Here is a 22,813-nt window from a genome sequence, read left to right on the forward strand (position 1 = left end):
CATTCCAGTATTCTTGCTTGGAGAATCCCATGGACAGAGAAGCCTGGTGGGCTACAGTCCACAGGGTCACACAGGATCAGGCATATGACTAAAGCAACTTAGAACACATATATGATTATATATGACATGTACATTAAATAACTCATAATAGTGGTGTATGTGTGTATGTAGTGACAAAGCAAAAGTAAAGACGCAGCACTCTGACAGTGACTTCAGTCAAGACACCCAGAAGTACCTCTGCTTGGTTTTCTCCAGCTGTATTGCGATGTACTTGATATATTAATTTGTGTAAGTTTAAGGTATAGAATGTGATGACTTGATACAACTATATATTGCAAAATGTTTGTCAGAATAAGGTTCGCTAATACATTCTTTACCTCACATAACTGCCATTTTGTTATTATTGTTATGGTGAGGACATTAAAGTTTCACTCACGGCAACTTTCAAGCGTACAATACAGCGCCATTAACTATAGTCACAGTACATTAGATTTCTGAAACTTATTTATAACCAAAAGTTTGTACACTTTGACCACTAACTTCCCATTTTCCTCATCCCTCAGTCCATACCAACCACCACTCTACTTTCTGTTTCTGTGAGTTTCCTATTTTTAGACTCCACATGCAAGTGAATTCATACAATATTTATCTTTCTCTGTCTTATTCATTTCATTTTGCATAATCCCCTGAAAGTCCAGCCATACTGTCACAAATAGCAAGATTTCCTTCTTTTTTATGGCTGAATAATATACCAATTATATATATACCACATCTTTCTCTTATCCCTTTATCTGTCAGTGGACAATTATTTCCATGTCCTGACTATTGTAAATAATATTTCATTTAACAAGGGAATGTAGACATTTATTTGAGATAGTGATCTTATATTCTTCAGATTTATACTTAGCAGTGGGATTGCTAGATCATATGGCAGGTCTATTTTTTTATTTTATATTAGAGTATAGTTAATTCACAATGTTGTATTTTAGGTGTACAACAAAGCAATTTAGTCATACATATTCATATATCTATTCTTTTTCAGTCTATTTTCCTGAATAGGTCATTACAGAGTAGTCAGTAGAGTTTCCTGTGCTATATAGTAGGTCTTTATTGATTATCTATTTTTATGGGTTAATCCCAACCTCCTAATTTATCCCCTCCACCATTACCCTGGTAGCTCTATTTTTAATTTTTTGAGGAAACCCCATACTGTTTACCTTAGTAACTGTGACAATTTACAGATTGTTACTGTAAAAACAATTTACAGATTGATGGAGACTCTCTAAGCTTTCATTCCTAGGTCTATGGTAAATCTCAGAGAATTCACAGATGTGGGTTACTCACAAGTGGTTTTTGTTTGCCCTTGGGTGATGTGTGCTGTTTTTAGAGAGTTGATTACTCACCCTAGAGTTGGATGATATAAGCCTGTCCCATCATATCTATGGCCGTGTCTCTGGAATTTACATCCAGACTTTTCAGAGATGTCATTGCAAGGAAGACACCTGAAAAGTCCCTCCTGCTAGAATAATCCACCCTTACCCCAGGTTTAACTCTTTCCAAAGAAATTTCTCTTGCAGACTCCACTTTTGTTTGGAAAAGAAATATTCATATTCATTATATAGGAAATAGGTCCTGCATATCTCCTGTAGGATGACTATTCATTTTTCACTATTAAACCTCTGCCTGTCCCTAATATTGACTGTGGACTCACCAGTATCCTTTTTAAAACCAGACTTCTGACTTGCACCAGCTCCAAAATCATCTTACTTCTCCTTAGAGTAAGTAGGAGCGATTTACCCAAACACCACCATGAAAGGATGTCAAATTCTTATTGTTCCTCACCAACAGAAGGTACTAGAAATATTATTAAACCTAAACACATACACACAATATAAACTAGTGCTTTGCCCCAAAATTTCCATTCCCTTCCTTACCCCATGCAGTTTCAGCCAGCAGAATGCTTAGCATTTTTACTGTGCTAAAATTTAAGTCACCCCTAGTACTTTCTCCTCTGACCTGGCTGTTGCCAGTACTGAAGGTAAGTGAGAAGTTTGAGGAAGGCATCAAACACTCAGCAGACTTTCAGACCCCTATTCGAGTTTCTTCCAGCTGAGCTGGGACCATGGAGATGCAGTGCACAGCACTGGACAGGAAGCACTGGCTAGGTAGCAGAGAGGTCTTAGGTAAAGCAACAAACCAGGGCTTTGAGAGGTGACAGAAAGGAAATGAACAAAGTCACACCCTCAGCCCATCAACCAACAGTCTAACAGTCTAGTGAGCAGGAAGCAAAAACCACAAGACCAATTGCTCCCAATGGTGAGAATATACTGCTCAGGTGATCAGGAGGGAGCTAGAAATAGGTTCTGTCCTTTCAGACACTGGGATGTATTTTAATTGCCCAGAGCTCTTCTTGAAGAAAACGAGGGAAGAGCCTTATTGTTTTTGAACTAACAGCAAACATAGTATTGTTGTTTAGTTGCCCAATCATGTCTGATTCTTTTGCGGCCCCATAGATTGGGATTTTCCAGGCAAGAATACTGGAATGGGTTGCCATTTCCTTTCTCCAGGGGAGCTTCTTGACCCAGGGAACATAGTATATGACTTCTTAAAAGCTATTTTATAAAATAGCATGAATCTGATTTTACAAAATATTGTCTGATATGAACAATCTTAAATTGCTGCTAAAAACACTATTTATTTTAGAAGCAGAAAAAGTGAAAGAGAATTTACAACTTGAAGGTTTAGCATTATGTCTAGAATATATTTATCCCTCAGCAAAGAGAAATCCAAGCCTTTAGAAGTTGACTACTTTTTTCCCTGTTCTCAAAATACAGAAGACCTTTGTTGATAATGAAGACCATGATGGAATTTTGAACCAGGATGTTTCTTAAAATTTTAATAATATCTAAACAATAAGAAAATTATATTTAATCTAGACATTAAGGACATTACATTTTAATGTTAAAACAAACAGAATAATTTACAAACCATTAAAAGTTAAATTACAGAATAAATATCATTGCTTTGAACATTTGGGAAAGATAGTTATGTGTGTGTGTTTAAAAATAAATTGAATGTTTAGATAATGTTTCATGAAGGACACAGGAAAATCTAATTGGGGTGTAAGCAAAGGATAGTAACCAAGACATCCTCAATCCTCAGAAGCAACTTAATTAAAGAAAAGAGATAGGAATGAGTATAATGCATGTGGAAAGAGAATGGATAAAATCAGCTGGGGCAAAATAGACTGAATATATTACGGAGCAATGAGAAAAATTATACAGTCAGGTAGTCTGAGACTTAAATATATGGCTGAAGAACTTGAAATTGATACATTAGAAGGACATTATAGTTTCTATAACTGGGGGGTGACATATGAACAGAATGTTTTAATAAGTTAGGTAGGTTGGGTCTATGGAGAGATGAGTTAATTTTTCCATATTAGCCATAAGACTAAATTCATTAATTCAGGCATGATATGCTAAGAATCTGACTAATAGTGGGGCACTTGAAAAGGAAACAAAAGGATAAATTTGAGAAATGGTGAAAGAGGAGGAAACCCAAGTCCGTAACAGACTGGATGTAGAAGAATAAGACACATATCAAGTGTAACTACATCAATCCTTTTATAAGTACACAGGCCTATAGAATACTACTAGAAAACTCCTGGGAGAAATGGAGAGGCTGAGAAATGAGGCCTAAAGTGGGGGCTTGGGGTGCACTCTCATTTATTTTTCATATCTACTACCATTCAAAGCAGTAACTATTGGCATTCAGCATTTGTCCTTGGCTGGCATTAAGGAAAGGAACATTCTAACTTTGAGGATATAGTTAGGCAAAAAAACGCAAGGCAGACTGCTTTAAGAAACAACACAGAACTAAATGTAAAATTTATGATAATGAATAAATGATATTTTTATCACGGACAGAACTGAAAATAAAGGGATAACACAGGAAGTGGGGGCAGTGGATTAAAATGTCACAACTGGGAAGCAGGATGCCCAATCTTGAGTTATGCGTGGAGAGATTAGAGACCCAGGAGGAGGAACTGAGGCGGAGCCAGCCAAGGCGGGAATCTGCTGAGCTGTCAGAACGCGGCCCTGAGGCTGCGAGGCTGCAGAAGTAAAAGCGATACTAAGTAACAAGAACAGTTGCAAGAAGCCTGCCTTAAAGGGAGGTTTGCAACGTGCAAGCAAACTGCAAGTTACAAGTTACAGTTACCAACTACTGAATAAAACCGAGGTGACCGACAGTCATTTCTCCTGATCTCATACGCACGTGTTTGCTCCGTAGAGATGGAGACTGTGTCCACACTCTCTGTTCTATTAAGAAGAAATGTTAATAACTGTAACAAGCACTTCTTGAAAAATGCCACGTTTAAATTGCTCTAGAAAGTTTTACACTTGAAAAAAAATGTTAATGGATTGTAAACAGGTATAATTTTGCTTTTTAATCTATACAGTTCCTGGTGTGTTGGTGGGGGTGGGGGAGAGGGAGGAGGAGACAAAGAGTAGGAAAGTGGCAGAAAAACAAAGCAATAAAGACAAAAATTAAGCTACTGTGCCAACCAGCACAGAAACGGGATTCTGTTAAGATGTAAAGGGAATGAACTCAGGCTTAATCAGTGATGAGTCGGCCAAGCACAGGATGGAGCTTCAGTGTTGTTAATCTCAAAGCTGACAACAGCTACTAACCAGAACATGTAAACTAACTCTGAAGTAGTTGTAAGTGCCTTCAACGTTTACTGCTTCAAAGGTAGGACTATCCTTATCTACCTCATCCAGTCATTGTTAGGGTGAATTAAGACACCATCTGTAAGTCACTTAGCACTCCGAGTGGCCCATAGCAAGAGCTTTTGAGGTGTTCCATAATTACTGTTTGGAGAATTTCTTCCTACTTGCTTAAATAAAGGACTATTGGCAAATACCCTCCTTCCCAGTTTCCCAATCTGAAATGAGGACCCTATATGTGATAATGAGCACTTTAGTTCCCTTCGGATGACCTTTGAGAAAAGATTTTGACATTTTGACATTTTTAGGCTCTCTCCAGTTTCCTCTTTTGCTCTCTTTGAAGCAGATTCCTAGGCCTAATGAATACTTATTATTTCCTTATAGATAATATTTCTTGCGCACTATGTGTTGTTCAGCTATAATACATTCCACAGTAGTTGAGTAACTGCCATGTTCCAGGACTGAAGCAGTGATACAGTTTCACATATGATTTCTCTACATGTATCACCACAACCGATACCTGGGTAAGAAACTGGAAGCAATTAAAAATTCAAAGCAATGATTTGAAGAACACCATTAAAAACAATGAAACTAACTTTGTTCAATATTAACTAGTATTTCTTTCACTGTCAAAACACCCATTTCCCTATCTAGATTTTTTGTAACACGTATGGAATTTCAAGTTATTACATCATAGTACCAACAAGTAGATTGTTCCATTCATGCGTCCTGAACAACCACTAATACTGTATTGTGTCAAGGAATTTTGCATATATGGAAATATAAGCCACATAGATCCATAATATAAAAAAGATCTAGACATTTGTCAGTGCCCTCTTCCACCACTGTATTTTAAATTACCACCCACTAACTCTCGGGAAAGCCGTTTGAGTTGTTTCCAACAACATATTTCACTAAAAAAGAAATGCAAAGAATTTTCAGGTATATTGAATAGTAAGTTGAAGGAATGAAAGTGTTGATGCACTGTATAGTATTTCCTTATTAATTTCTATCACTCATATTACCCAAGAATTCTCTCAAACTTAATCACAAAACATATCCTGACCTTTAACAACTAGCAAGGCTGAAATGTTAACCTTCAACATTTTGCAAAATTCTTCTTTAAACACTTCCTCTGGAAAACACACAGCTCAAAGTGCTAAAATTGTCTCCTATAATAACCACAGCAGGATCCTAACAAACCCTCTTTTAAAAACCAAATAAAGTCTTCCGTGGGGGCGGTTCACCACTTCCCCTTTTTTAACATGCAGGAACTAATTTAGCTGAGAAGATAAAAGCAAAAGCTGCCTACAGATGTACAAGGAAACTAGATCCTAAAACAAAACACCTCAGTGGCAAGAGGGTCTGGTCCTTTTCTGTAGAAAAAACCTTCTCTGACTTAGAAGGTCACACATGAAAAGCAGAGTCTGAAATCTGTATGTATTAATACAAATGGTAGACAGAAGAAAGAAGAGAAAAGGCACACAAATTACTTTCAATTATATTTATATATTTTCCAATTAAGTAATTATATACCCATTTTCAATTAATACCATTATAAAGATATCAAGAACTCAGAACTAAGACAAAAGGCCTAAACTTTTTGTGGTAAGCATTTAAGAATATATGCATATATCAAATCATTGTGTTTTACACTATACATATATATATATAATTGCATGTCAATTATATCTCAATAAGACTGAAAAAGATATGCTAAAAAATAATCATTAAGAAAGACTACTTTCAAACTACCAGCAACACCTGAAGAGTTAAGAGCCGAGAGTATTATCAGATGACCAAACTCTCCCCTTTCTTTCATAGAAAAAACTCATGAAATACCATCTCTTCTATAAACCCTTGCCTCTCTCAGAACGATGGCCATTTGATCCCATCCCAGGTGGTCTAAACATGCACATAGCATGTGACTTTGTCACTGAGAATCCCATTAAATATACTTAGTTCATTACTCATTTATAAATTCCCACCTTCATTCGTTCAATTTTCAGATTATCTACTTGACCATATATCTGTGGGATGTGTTGTGTGGACTCTGATAGATTATGAACTGCAAGATTATTGGCCACAAAACTTATTAACATATACATTTTCTAATCATCATTTAGTAAGTGTTCTGTAGTTTTTAATATAATGACAGAGTAGAGGGAAATACAAATACATAAAAATTCCAGACTCTGGCCATACTTCCAAGGCTCTTTGTGATAAGTTTTCCTGGAGTACTTATCAATAAGAATATATCACATTAAGTTTTCTATGAATTTTTCCTTTAAAAACATGTGAGAGACAAACAGTAAATCTTATCCTTTAAATAAAAGAAGAAACATGGTTTAAAAAATGTTTCATCAGGAAGGTTTCATACTAGAATGCAATTTGGAAACATTTTTTACTCTATTGTTACAAACTATTTTTTTAAAGTGGAACTTGAATACCATATTAGGAGGAAATGTGCATGTGGGGTTTGATTAGAATATGAAATATCCCCGGCAGTATCTTCTTTCTGAAATCTGTATGAACCCAGCACCCCAGGCTACTTCCTGACTTCTCAGGACATCCCAGTGGAATATATCATTATATTTTCCTTCTACCTCCCTCATAAAATATTTTATCTGCTGAATTACATTGTGTCAAAGTTTGTTCTCTATCTATATACTTCATTTCTCCAGGCATCACTTTCTAGAACTACATTTGCCTTTTAGTAGGTGTTTTAGGAGATAACTTCTTAAACCAAGGGGTTTTGAAATCTTTCAAATTGTGTCAGCTTTCTAAGTTACTGATGTACCTACTTAGCTAAAGATCTATGGCTTGTGGAGATATTTTCAAGCAAGTTAAAAATTATAAAAACAGCAGCTACAAAAACAAGCAGTTATTTTACATAGTTAATTAGTAACTTAAGGTTTCCTGTACACCACCTCCACAGTTTAAAACATGACAAAATCAGTCTTCTATTTTTACTGTCTAGAGTGGGCTCTATCAATGCCAATGGCAAAAGGAAAAAATGGATAACTCCTGTCTTCCCCCCAGCCTCATCCTTTCTCCATTTTATGTGGACAGGGACTTCAGGAGAAGCAAAGGACTGTCAACTTGAACTCCTTCTTAGGCTAGCGAAGGAGCCATTCATTACAACATATTGTAGTTTCTTTCTCATTCTGGCAGACTTCAAGCAGGAAAAAAACAATTCCTACGCTACACAAAAATAGGTCTTACGGATTTTTAACATAGCCTCCAGTTCTTTCTCTCCCCACATGCACAACTTTGCCACATAACTTTGTAGACCTTCCCAAGAGTAATAGGATGCAGTTCTCTGCCCCTTAAATCTGGATAAGTCACTGATTTGCACTGCTCGATGCTACTTTAGCAAATGTGACTCAGCACAAGGTTGACAGGGCTTTGCCCTTTGGGACCTGACTTCCTGATGCTCTGAGAACACTTTAGCTGCCATGTGAAGGAGACCCTGTCTTTGCAATGATGTGAAATGAGCAGGTTTGCTGGATGTTGTGAGCGAATGTCCCAGATGATGCGACACACACAGTCCAGGCAGTCCTGTCATCCCAGTTAACACTGAGCTAACCCCTGGGCATGTGCAAGAGGCCACATCAGGGGTACCCTAGCTGGGTTATCAGCAAACAGCAGACACAAGAGTGAGACACAATCAGCTACAATCAGGAGCAAAATGATCTTAGAACCCCGGCCCAAATCACCAACGTGACTGTGGAAACAAAAAGCTAAATAAACAGTTGCTGTGTGAAGCCATTAAATTTTGTTTTGGTTTATGACTCAGTGAAATCTTACAGATATACTGACTGCATGGGAAGGGAAATGGAACTTGTTAATTAAGGAAACATTTCATTTTTCAGTATGAGTTTGGACCTTTTGCTGTTCCTGAAAATTAACGTTGGTCTCTCAGAGAGGTGCCTATATTTGCCCTTAGCATGTCATAGTTTAAAAACTGCTATCTGCAGTTCACATCGGCTCAATTGTCCAAGGAATAAGAAAACCAGAGACAAAAAGCATTAATGGTTGGTGTGTCTCTGGCATCCTAACGGCCCTAATGGCTCTTCTCCAGATGAAGACCTTGGACTGAACAAATGGAGGGAGGAGTTGGAGGCAGAGAGTAGGAGCATTCCTGTAAGTAGGATGGCAGTTAAGGAGAGGTGTGGTTGGAGATTCTCACAGAGAAGTGAAGAAGATGCTAGAATGAGAGCCAGAATCTCAGAAAAGTTGAATTCCAATAGGGCCGTGTTGGGAAGGGCCTAAACTCACTGTAGTACTGCCTCTCTGGTACCCTAGTTCTAGTTATCAAGTCCTATCCTACCTTACCATTTCCCTTTTAAAATGACTCCATACATATACTGACACAAATTTCGTAGGTTTTCTCTGGCTGGTGTGGTAACCTTAGGGAGACTACAAGGAGCAGCTGTGGAAGAAAGCATGGAGCCCTAAAGAGGACTGAAGAGAGACACCCAAACGGAGTCTTCTCTGCCTCCTCCCCCATACGGTAGAGGAAGCTGACTTCTGAAAGAAGAAGACAGGAAGAAATCTGAGTTTCAATACCTAGAAATAGAAAAACGTGCCTGAGGTCCAGAATTATTCAGAAGATGCTAGATGAAAAACGTCTCTTTTAAGCAGGTTCCGTTCGTGCATCTTTCCCTCCTGAAACAATCTGTTTGAAATGATTCTTGGTTACTAGATAGAGAGGTTAGTGCAAATGAAATACTAAACCAATATGTAGCTAATTTCATCTTTTGAATTATCTTAAGTAGCAATCCTGTCTTCTCCGGAGGCATCATTCTCTTTCTTGTATTACACTTATTTTTGAATACATACTACATCTTCTGGTGCATTGCAAGCTATTCAAAAGAAAGAGTCAGGCACTGGTCACTAATGAAAACCACAAGCACCCAGGACTAAACATTATTTTGAGTAGGTGTTCAGTATCCTTTTGGTTTACTGTAATAAATAGGTGAATAAATAAATTCCTGAATATTTACACATTCAACAAATACCTAAAGGAATGAATTCAATTAATGAGTAAAGTGATTTTACTTCAAGAGTGAAGAGAACTCTTGAGAGGTCCTGGAGTTTCAAGATGGTCGAGTAGAAGGACATGCGCTCATCTTCTGTGAAAAATTCAAACTTACAACTTTCTGCTGAACAACCGTCAACAGGAAAATGTCAGATCACCATTTTTTGGTGAATCCCACCAAAAAGACACCGTACGTCCAAGGGCAAAGTAGAAGCCCCAGCAAGATGGTAGGAGGGGCGAAATCACGTTTGGAGACAAATTACATACCCGCCACGGACACTCAGAGGGTTCAAACAAAACCTTGTGCGCACCAGGAGACCCCACAGACACTGAGTCAGGCCCGCCTTTGTGTGTCTGAGTATCTCCTGAGGAGGTACGGGTCAGCAGTAGCCTGCTGTCCGTGCAGGGGCTCTGGGTAGAGCAGACCTGGGTATGGCATAAGCCCTCCTGGAGGAGATTACCATTAACCCCACCATAGAGCTGCCAGAACTTACACAGGACTGGGGAAACAGACTCTTGGAGGGCACAAACAAAGCTTTATATGCACAGGGACCCAGGAGAAAGGAGCGGTGACCCCACAAGACACTGACCCAGACTTACCCGTGAGTCCAGGAGTCTCTGGCAGTGGCATGGGTCAGTGGTGGCCGGCTGCAGGGCCAGGGGCACTGAGTGTGGCAATGTTTGCATGAGACCTTTTGAAGGAGGTCGCCATTATCTTCATTACCTCCACCATAGTTTCACCACAGGTCAAACAACAGAGGGGGAACACAGCCTCGCCCATCAGCAGAAAATTGGATTAAAGATTTAAGGAGTATGGCCCTGCCCATCAGAAAAAAACCCAATTTTCACAGTTAGTCTCTCCCATCAGGAAGCTTCCACAAGCTTCTTATCCTTATCCATCAGAAGGAAGATAGAATGAAAACCACAATTACAGAAAACTAATCAAATTGATCACGTGATCCAGACATCCTGGAATGCGAAGTCAGGTAGGCATTAAGAAGCATCACTATGGACAAAGCTAATGGAGGTGATGGAATTTCAGTTGAGGTATTTCAAATCCTAAAAGAATATGTTGTGAAAGTGCTGCACTCAATATGCCAGCAAATTTGGAAAACACAGCAGTGGCCACAGGGCTGGATAAGGTCAGTTTTCATCCCAATCCCAAAGAAAGGCAGTGCCAAAGAATGTTCAAACTACTGCACAATTGCACTCATCTCACACACTAGTAAAGTAATGCTCAAATTTCTCCAAGCGAGGCTTCAACAGTGTGTGAACCATGAACTTCCTGATGTTCAAGCTGATTTAGAAAACGCAGAGGAGCCAGAGATCAAATTGCCAGCATCCACTGGATCCTCAAAAAAGCAAGAGAGTTCCAGAAAAACATCTATTTCTGCTTTATTGACTATGCCAAAGCCTTTGACTGTGTGGATCAAAACAAACTGTGAAAAATTCTTCAAGAGATGGGAACACCAGACCACCTGACCTGCCTCCTGAGAAATATGTATGCAGATCAAGAAGCAACAGTTAGAATTGGACATAGAACAACAGACTGATTCCAAATCAGGAAAGGAGTACGTCAAGGCTGTATATTGTCACACTGCTTATTTAACTTATATGCAGAGTACATCATGAGAAATGCTGGGCTGGATGAAGCACAAGCTGGAATCAAGATTGCTAGGAGAAATACCAATAACCCCAGATATGCAGATGACAACAACCTTATGGCAGAAAGTGAAAAAGAACTAAAGAGCCTCTTGATGAAAGTGAAAGAGGAGAGTGAAAAAGTTGGCTTAAAATTCAACATTCAGAAAACTAAGATCATGACATCTGGTCCCATCACTTCATGAAAAATAGATGGGGAAACAGTGGAAACAGTGAGAGACTTTAACTTCTTGTGCCCCAAAACACTGCATATGTTGACTGCAGTCATGAAAAAAAAATATGCTTACTCCTTGGAAGAAAAGCTATGACCAACCTAGACAGCATGTTAAAAAGCTGAGACATTACTTTGCCAATAAAGGTCCATCTAGTCAAAGCTATAGTTTTTCCAGTAATCATGTATGGATGTGAGAGTTGGACTATAAAGAAAGCTGAGCACCAAAGAATTGATGCTATTGAACTGTGGTGTTGGAGAAGACTCTTGAGAATCCTTTGGACTGCAGGGAGATCCAACCAGTCCATCCTAAACAAAATCAGTCTTGAATATTCATTGGAAGGACTGATGCTAAAGCTGAAACTCCAACACTCTGGCCACCTGATTCGAAGAATTGACTCATTTGAAAAGACCCTGATGCTGGGAAACAGTGAAGGTGAGAGAAAGGGCCGACAGAGGATGAGATTGTTGGATGGTATCACCGACTCAATGTACGTGAGTTTGAGTAGGCTCCAGGAGTTGGTGACAGACAGGGAAGTCTGGTGTGCTGCAGTCCATGAGGTCGCAAAGATTCAGACATTACTGAGGGACTGAACTGACAGATATAGTGATGGCCTCCCTGGTGGCTCAGTGGTAAAGAATTTGCCCGCCAGTGTAGGAGACACAAGTTTTATCCCTTGGCTGGTAAGATGCCCAAGAGAAGGGAATGGCCACCCACTCCAGTATTCTTGCCTAGGAAATCCACGGACAGAAGAGTCTGGTGGGCTACAGTCCATGGAGTCACAAAAGAGCTGGGCACAACTTAATGACTAAACAATAACAACAACAAGGATACAGTGAGTAAAACCCAGAAAAAAAGGGAGGTTGAGGGGTACCAGGTTAAAAACAGATCTCAAACAATATGCTTAGTTGGGTGACCTAAGTTCAGGAAAGACTCACAGAGACATCTAGCTGAATAGCTTATAGATTTATGAACTTTTTTCATGTTAGGAAGGAGAAAAAAATCCATTTTAAAAACAATAGTTTCAAAATATCTCTCCCATGTTAATTTGAAGGCATTTATACATATATAATTTTCTACACGCATTTTGTATTTCCAAGACAGAGTAGAACTATAGAGCACTAAGTTGAGAGACAATTCCAGGCTATTTTAAAGGATAATGGCAAATAGTTTCCACGTAGATGTCAATTTAATATGCTTGATAGGCAGTGTGCTAGTTTAATTCTCACCTCTCCTCCTCCTTGGACATTCTTGCTCCATCCTCCTTCATACTTTGCGGGAAATCCAAGCATATCACAAGGTTACTAGAAAGAGTTCTGAAAAATCACACATCTAAACAAGTCAGGGAGAGAATCTTTCATAGTCAATATGTGAAATCTGAATTAAGTCATTTAAAAATACATACATAGCAGTTACTTGATTGTTCCATAGAATAATAGCAGAAGCTAAATTATCCCTCAAACAGTCCGTAAGCAGAATACATGAATTGATTGGTGCTTATGTATTTCCCTGTGTCTCTGAACTTGCAACCCCAAACCTTCTGGTTTTGTCCCAGTAAGATAAATTCAAAGACTTTGTCTCTTGCCTTTGGCATTAATTTGAGAAATTACTCAGATACCTTCTCAAATGTATAGATCTTTCTAAAATGGCACAAGGCAGATTTAAATGGGTATAATTTCAAAGCTGAGCAGAAAAGATTAAATGTTCATCCTACAGATTGAACATCTGAAGAGATTTTAGGGTAAGTCCCTTTTGAAAATCCTGCCCTTGAGAGATAGCTCACTTTTCATCACACATTTAGATTTTCATTTCATTTTTGCCACTTTCACAGAACATTCTGAAACTGTTTCTCCTCTTGTGGTTGCACTTTAACGCTGGATCTAATAGCAGAAACCACTTTCATTCCTCTTAAACATAAGCACAATCTGAATAAGTTAATTTTATTTCTCTCCTGTTGTGGAAGATCAGTCCAAATGTCTACAAAAATATTTCCAAGTTCTGTCTCCCATATTTAGATTTGAAAAGTTCATCCTTCACAAATACAGATTTGAAAATTATTTCCACAAATCCTCTAAAGAAGCCTACTACATTTCATTTTGAATGACTGCAATTTGTTGGAACAGCAAGCAATAAGACTACACATATTTGCATACACACTGAAAAGTTATATAATCTGAATATTCTCTTTTACTAGAATTTTATTAACACATTATCACATCTTTCATGATGGAACCACAAATGTAGACTTTTAGAAAATGCTTCATTTTTTTCTGAAATAATGTTTTTAGGTAAAGGCTTTTAAATTTTGAATAACACTAGCCGTAGTCTAACACCTAGCCCTTTGCTATTTAAATAAAGACCATAATTTTTCTTGGAGAGCCTTTAGTGAAATGAGAAAAATCTGCTGCAAAATAGAGAAAAGGAAAGAAAAATGAAGGAAATAGGGAAAGAAGATAAGAAATAAAATAACAGAATAATGCAACAGAAATATAAAGAATTCTCTCCTGGCTTTATGGTATAAGGACAGTACTGAATTTACAGCTAAGGCTTCCCTAAAAGTGAACATACAGCAAAGAAGCAAAAACCTTTTATGTACAAACATCTCTTAAATTTATGTCTCTAAAGTGAAAAGTAGAGGTCCCACACTTGGAAACATAACTATGACCAATCACAGAGTCGCAAACTACCTCACCTATATTAAAAGCATTTATTGCACATATTTTAGACTTGAAATTGCCTTAAGATATATCTATAAGAGTATCATTTCAGGATGGTTTATGATGAACAAATTCCAGTTAACTGATTGGAGTTATTTTGCACAGGAAAAATCATATAGAAAAGCTGTAGACATTAAAGGGCTTCCCTAGTGTCTCAAATGGTAAAGAATCTGCCTGAGATACAGGACACCCAGGTTCAATCCCTGGGTCAGGAAAATCCTCTGGAGAAGGAAGTGGTTACCCACACCAGTATTCTTGCCTGGAGAATTCCATGGAGTCTGGAGGGCTACAGTCCATGGGGTCTCAGAGAGTTGGACATGACTGAGCCACTAACTGTAGACATTAAAAGTCAACAGAATCATCTATAACAAAAATGCTCTGAAATGTCAGATGTTAAAATAAGACTTATATCCTTGTGATTTATGAGGCAAGAAAAAAGAATTTAAGGAATAAACTTTAACAAAATACACAGCAGCTTGAATCTCAACTGAAAAAAATGGCAATTTTTATTCAGTTCCCTGAAGGGCATTTAGTTGATCCATGGCTTTTGATGTATGGCCTTGAAATTTGTTTTTAGCCATGGAACCACTTGTTCAAATAGGAAAAGAAAAAATAAAGATTAGTTCTGATTGCTCGAGCTGAGCTAGTATCTGATAATTTTCCAGTTTTAGTTCACATGCACCCTTACAAGAAAATCCCTAATTAAAGTCTCACCAGAGTAGATGAAGAAAAAGGGAAGGGTGGGGGTGGGAAAGAAAGAAGGTGCTGGCAACCTTGTACATCTCTGGGGAAAATTTCACCCAAACCCCAACCCACTTTGGGACCTTAAGAAAAAGAGCAAGAATCATAGAGAGAGACTTCTGTTCTGATGTTTTTGAGCCAGTGAACCAGCAGCTACCTACCTCCAAACTTCTAATTACAAAAGAAAAATAAGTCCTAATGTGTTTAAGTCACTATGACTAATAGTCATATTAGTTATATTAGTCATATACCTAACTGATAGAGTAGCCAACTACCTGACATTATTCAAAGCATTTCGCAACGCCCCTATTGCCTACATCCCCGCTCCCCACATTCCTGCTGCAACCCTTAACACACACACTGACACAGCCCAGCACATGTCCACATGCAGATACACATGCCTCATCCATCAGTTGGCCTCAGCCTGAAATTCCACAACTTGAGACTCATTTCTTCCATGGAAGTCCTTGATTTCATTCACACTACAAATACTTCTAGAATTAGTAACACTTAAGCCTTAAACCTTCATCCTTTCAACAATCCTTTATAGCTTACTTATTGTGTTGCCCACGGTATTGTGATTCCTTTTACAAGGGATCTAAAAATAAATAAGAAGCAATCACTGCCTTGAGTGTGCTACACTGCAATGATAAAGTCAGCCCTGAAAAAACTCACATTATTTTAAAAATAGAGTCTAGGTGCTCAGAAAGATGTGCGGGCTTGTGTTACTGAGACTTGAGGAAGGTAAACCAAATTCATTATGGTGACTAAGGAAGGTTTCCCAGAGAAACCTCCACTTCAGTAGCAGGGTCAGGACCAGTAAGAGTTAGTGTGTGCAATACGTGTGTGGGTGTTGTGGGGGTAGTGTGGGCAAAGAGAAGGATGCAGGGTTAAGAGTGAAGAGGTCAGCAGAAGGTAAATTCTAGGCCTCTAGGTGTGGAAAGGGCCTCCCAGGCCACTCCCGCCTGCCAATGCAGGAGACACGGGTTCGATCCCTGGCTCAGGAAGATCCCCTGGAAAAGGAAAATCCCATGGAGAGAGGAACCTGGTGGGCTATAGTCCATATGGTCAAAAAGAATCAGGCATGACTTAGCAACTAAACAACAACAAAGAGAGGAAAATAATGAATGTTTCCATCTAACTGGTCCACGGGGGATCCATTAAGTGTCTTGTCAGAGAGGAAGGGCAGAGTCTGGGGTACAATTTTATGAGTTTAAACTTTATGCTGGAAGTTAAAACCACTAAAGCCTTCTAATACATGTTATGATGTGAATAGATTTGAGTTTTATAAAATTATATTTTTCAGTTATTTGGACAAAGAATTATAAGGGAATAAGGCAGGAGGCAGGAGTCCAAAAAAGACGTTATCTCAGGAACCTAAGCAAGTAGTGATAAAGGCCCGTGGCGGTCGCAGAGGCTGTGGCAATATTGCTGGTTAGGATATGATTACTGGAAAATACTTATGAGATCAGTTGGTCAGGATTTGGTAAGCAAGCAGATTTGAAAAGTGTATAAGCAGAAAGGTAACAAATGCTGCCTAGATTCCTCACTTGAGCCGTAATAATATTTATAACTCTCCATATTAAACTTTTAATGGATTCCACACAAGTGGAAAAGTTGAGTTTTAAACACAAGCCACTGTAATGCCAAAGCCTAATAAACAATCACTGCCTCCCACTGCTTAGCAGCCGACGCTGACATGTACCAATATTAGGAGAAGGCATTTTGGTGGGAGATGACAGAAAGAATAGATTCGCCTCATTTATTTTTTCCTTTTTGCATCTTCTATAAGAAGCCAGAAACTTAACATAAAAATTCTCACAGTATTTCTAAAATCTTTTCCACTCACTATAAGTGAAAATACTTTCTGACGGACATGTTAGAGGCCTATAAACAGCATATGGCCAGATGGAATGTCCCATAACAGAGACCTAGATATGCCTGTAGGGGGTTAAATGTAAGTGCTCAACTTCAAATGTTCTTCTGAAAAATGACAAGTATTCTGGTGTCAGTGCTATTTCATTGTGCTCACTTCTCTCTCTTTCCTCATCAAATCTGAATTTCCAGTCATTAGTCACTGTGGAATGTGGGATTCTCTCAAATGAGGTTTCACCCTGACACCATCACAGTGTCACCTTGCCATAGCTGAAATAACTAGAGGCATTCATATAATAACCAACCCTAGAGATGTGTAAATAATCTGCCACAGGCCGTCAGTGATTAGGACTGTTTGTCTAAAAATGTCCTTAGGTCAACTAGCAGGATGCTGTTCTTCTAACCTCTTCCCATTCTGGTTTTGTTTTGTTTTGTTTTTTCCATTTGCTGACTTCTCACAGGATATGAAATTGAGTGCAGTGACACAGAACCATGAAGAACCTTTCAGAATTAATGAAGACCGTACAGCATAGCCCATGTTTCATTCATCCTTAATTTGCAAATGAAGTCTGTTGATGATATTTATAAATGATGTCTTCATGGCTACTAATGCTCCTTTGCTCCTCAAAAGATGACTTCTCAGTCATAGAACGTCTTCATTTTTTTCTTAATATCTCTTCAAAGTAGCACTACTCTTAAGAAAAAAACACTTGTGTTTTTATCCCATGAAGAACGTGTCCTAATCCCAAGAAGAATGGAGGGTATCCTTGACTGTCTAAATTTGCTAATCTCCTGATATGAAATATTTGAAATTGCTTTAGCTGATCCCCAATCCATCACGCCTATGCAGACAAAAATCACTGACATTGAAAATTAAAATCCTGCACTATTTTATAAGGCATGTTTTGTTCACTAGGCTGATAATGAGTTCTTTTTTAAGGTATCACTGATTCAGCCACTTGTCACTGACTGCCAGAAATGGCAGATTGCTCTTCTGATAAAGTGACACAGCATGATATACATCTCTGAACACAGACTGCTGTTTAAATTGTGGAGCTCACACCTAAGCAAGCAATACCATTAATTGGAAAATGTCTTAAGAAAGATCACAATGTGTTGCAACAATAGACTACCCAGTTATGTTTTTTAATATAAAGAATAAGAGAAAATAATGCTGATTTTCTATTCAGTCCATACAAATCATTAAGTATGTCTCCTAGTATGGATAAATATTTATTTTCCAGTCCTAGATATAGCAGAAATGCTGCCACTCTGAAACCATATCTATTTTAGTAACGTTCTTCCTTCTTAAAGTTCTCTTAGTTCTAACACTATCATATTCTCATATTAAATTACTTAAAAATAATAATTACTTATCTTCCAAACATACCCTGATGCCTGCCCTGCCTAGAGGACCATGAAGGTGTGATTTGCTTTGGGCAAGAGAGGCCTGGGCTCTTCTCCAGGTGAACTCACTATCTTGCATGTCCTATGTGACAAACGGCCTCCTGCTGTAACTGTATAGATTCACTCTTTCCCCAGATTGCTTGTTTGGGTTTTTTCATCAGTCGCAGAAGAGGAGCACTGGATGTGTTATCCTAAAAGTCAAATTGAAGTTGAAGTAAAGACAAATGAGCCAGACCAGTTGAATCCACCCTGGAAATCAATGAAAAGTTAGTATTGTAGCCAAGCTACTTCACATCTCTCTGTTCAGTCATCTCCAAAATCAATGCCTTAGGACTTACCAACTCTAATTTGAAATCAATCTTATTCTCTTGCCAGAGGAAGCTGGACATGTAGAGGTATCCAACTGGAAAATCAATTTTGGTGACGATGGCTAGATAGCATGTGATTTATATGCTTATCACAGTGGCAATACTACTAAAACCCCACATAACTTAAAGAGATTCCCACTTAAAAAATAGAAATATTAAATGTGTTCTAGTTAACAACAGTCTCCATGTTTTGAATTTCAAATTGATCTTCCCTAATTTCATAACTGAATCCCCTAATCTTTTGCAAAGATGAAGATTACCCATGGAATGTCCTCCCAAGAAGGGATCGAAAATTAATATGAGTAGACGTGGTGTGTATATCTCCTGAGCTTCATCTTGTGCCAAAGACCTGGCTAGCTGCAAACTTTCCTTTTCCCTTTCCCCCATTCCAGTACCTCCTGAACCGCCAAGTACTTAGTCCAAAGTATCCTGTTCAACAGAAATCTTAAAACATTTATTCAGAACTAAGATGAATTTATCAAGTTGGATTTCTACTACATGGGCATTCAATGCATGCAACATTTGTTGAGGCAGCCAACAGGCAAGGTCCTATGTAGGATCTTATAGAGGAAATAAAAATGAATATGCATATAGGAACTTAGATCTAGCAGGGGAAAACCCAAGTATGTAAATGACTGCAGGAAAAAGATACTCATCCTTCAGTTTTCAGCTTAAATGTTACTTCAGAAAGGCTCTCCCACTGGCATGATTTGATTTTCCTTCATAACACTTGCCATAATACGCAATTATATTGTCTCGTGTTAATTTGTTTAATATTTGTCTCTGCCCCTTAACTATAAGTTAGAGGAAGGCAGGAATGGTTCTTCCTGTTTGTTTGTTTTTCCTTTTTCTCACTGTTAGAACTTTGCATAAATGCTTAGCACAGTGAAAGCGAGGAGTGAGGAATGGATGCTTACAAACCTTTACTCAGTAACCAAAAGTGAAGTGTAAAGAAAATACAATTAATTAATTTGGAGAGACTTGAGAAAAGTCCACAGAGGAAAAGAAATTTAGATAACTAGGGTTTCAATATGCAAAAGTGGAGGGAACAACTAACTATATCCCCACGGGTTGCGTGGAAAATGTGAGCAAATACGGAAACAGTGGAGAATGCAAGGCATAATTCTAGAATAGTGTGTTAGATTAGAATATCTCATTTATGAGAAAGGAAGTAAAAAAATCTGAAGGGAGTTGAGGGAAGTATAATTGCAGAAGTTCTGGTTGACATACTAGAGATTTTGGCACTTGATATTATAGCACTTAGTCATAAAGTTTTTTGTTTCTATATATGTCTCTGCTTTTCTTCATCTCAAGAATAGAAATAGCAATGTTAAATAAACTTTAACAAATTTGGAGAATAATATGAAGATTTTTTTTTTCTATTTAAAAGGTAATCAAAATTCTTGATATTGTTCATGGCAACTACAAAATCAATCTAATATTTAAATAATGAGTGATAGAGCACAGTGCTTGATTTGTGTTTTCTCCTTGGTCACTGTTTTCTTTACCTGAGATTTTATGAACAGCTGGACTTTAGCACAGCACGTGGTACCCCAAGGGTCGAACTGTGTGCCGCAAACTTCCCTGGTCGAGTTCAGATGTGTAAGCACTGAAATTAGCATTTGGGAAGTAGGTGTTTCCTTTGATGAGATTTTCAATAGCACACTTTGTGCCACTGGGTAAGGATCTGCTCTCATTTTCACTTTAATAAGTATCACTCCTGCCCCCGTGGGTTAAGTGCTGGGACAGTCTCCTCTGCCAGATGGAAGCAAATGGAAAATTCCTGAATCAAACCTAATGGTGCATCCAATACAGCTTTTCCCATCCTGGTTATTAGAATGTGTTGCCCTGACTACCTGGCTCTGCGGCTTTCTGTCCCCGTGGCTTTTTGATCTTAAATTTGGATTTGTCCTTTATTGGTTTTGACTTTTGGTTTCCAAACTGGTCTTTTACTTCTTGCCTGTCCTGATCTTCAAATTCTATATATTCATTGAGCTTTTTACTTCCTTAATTATTTCTTTGGCCTGATAATAATCATAATTACGGTAAAGACTAATATTACAAGGAATTTACTATCTGCCAAGATTGCCAGGAGAAATATCAATAACCTCAGATATGCAGATGATACCGCCCTTATGGCAGAAAGCAAAGAACTAAAGAGCAAGAGGGGAGTGAAAAAGTTGGCTTAAAACTCAACATTCAGAAAACTAAGATCATGGCATCTGGTCTCATCACTTCATGGAAAATAGATGGGGAAGCAATGGAAACAGTGGCAAACTTTTTATTTTGGGGGACTCCAAAATCACTGCAGATGGTAACTGCAGCCATAAAATAAAAAGACGCTTACTCCTTGGAAGAAAAGTTATGACCAACCTAGACAGCATATTAAAAAGCTGAGACATTACTTTGCCAACAAAGGTCCATCTAGTCAAAGCTATGGTTTTTCCAGTAGTCATGTATGGATGTGAGAGTTGGACTATAAAGAAAGCTGAGCACCAAAGAATTGATGCTATTGAACTGTGGTGTTGAAGAAGACTCTTAAGAGTCCCTTGGACTGCAAGGAGATCCACCCAGTCCATCCTGAAGGAAATGAGTCCTGAATATTCATTGGAAGGACTGATGCTGAAGCTGAAACTCCAATATGTTGGCCAGCTGATGTGAAGAACCGACTCATTTGAAAAAAAAAAAAAAACCCTGATGCTGGGAAAGATTGAGGGAGGGAGGAGAAGGGGCCAACAGCAGATTAGATGGTTGAATGGCATCACCAACTCAATGACCATGAGTTTGAGTAAACTCTGGGATTGGTGATATACAGGGAGGCCTGGTGTGCTGCAGTCCATGGGGTTGCAAAGAGTTGGACACAACTGAGTGACTGAACTGAACTGAAGTTGAGATACACTCATTATTGCATTCTTGAAATAATCCTCCAGTGTGGGTATCATTATTCCTATCTCATAGATAAGAAAATGAGATCTCTAAAATGATAAATAACTTGTCTAGTTCACACATCCAGTAGTTAGCAGAGATAGAATCTATACCAGTTCTGTTTGATTCAACCTCCATTTTCTTTCCTCCACTACCACACTAACTTTCAAACTCCTGCTTTTTAACTCCTATGCATCCAAACTCCTCACTTCCTATCAATTTTATGACACAGCCTGACTATGCCTATGTCCTGCCTTTCTCCAACTATCACTGATTTATGGAACTGTGGAAATAAAAGCAGTTTGCATTTTTCACTTAGCTGGAAAAACATTGAGTATGGAGTCAGAGACATTGATTAGAATCCAAAGTTCAGAATTTCATACACTTTGCAAGTCTTTTAGAAAGCTGTTAATCTGTTCTGAAACCAGAGGCCTTACCTATCAAATTAGAGAACTTCACTAGACAGTACATAGCAACAGTTTCTCCCTCTCTGGGATGTGTCCTCAGCCCCTCTGTGCTGGCGCAATGACAAGCTCCATATCTACCCATTTCTGACGTCCCACCATATTTGAAATCATATCTCACATTTTCCATGTGATTTCTTTACAAACCAATGTTTGTTCTTCTTTTTAAGGATGTACAGTGTCCCACTTATAAGAATACACTGGAAAAGCCTTTCAGATTTCAATACCATGCAAGCCTTGAATTCGCTTAAATAATTTTTCATATGTTAGGTCTATAGACACTGGTGAACTTGTGAATTATCACATTGTTTCTTTGTTTTGGTTGTTAGAAAACTCAGAACCTAAAAATTCAAAACTAACCTACCTCTAGGAACTGTTAAGAATTTATGGCATGGTTTTTGTATATTACATTTGCATTCCATTTCCCTCACTATTCACTATTTACTTCTGTTCTTCTTGTCATAATCATTCATTTGTTCTCTTTATCCTGTATAGGATATGTATTGCTGTAAGTACATTTAGAACTATTTTCTGAATTGGAGAATAGGGCAGAAATGTTTACTAATGGATGACTAGACAGGTGAATAGATAGATTCATAAATAAATAAATAAATATAGTATGGCAAGACTTGATTTTCTACAACTACTAATCAAACAGTAAATTTTAG

The sequence above is a fragment of the Muntiacus reevesi genome, chromosome 1 (genome assembly GCF_963930625.1).
Source record: "Muntiacus reevesi chromosome 1, mMunRee1.1, whole genome shotgun sequence".
In the NCBI taxonomy this organism is placed as follows: Eukaryota; Metazoa; Chordata; class Mammalia; order Artiodactyla; family Cervidae; genus Muntiacus; species Muntiacus reevesi.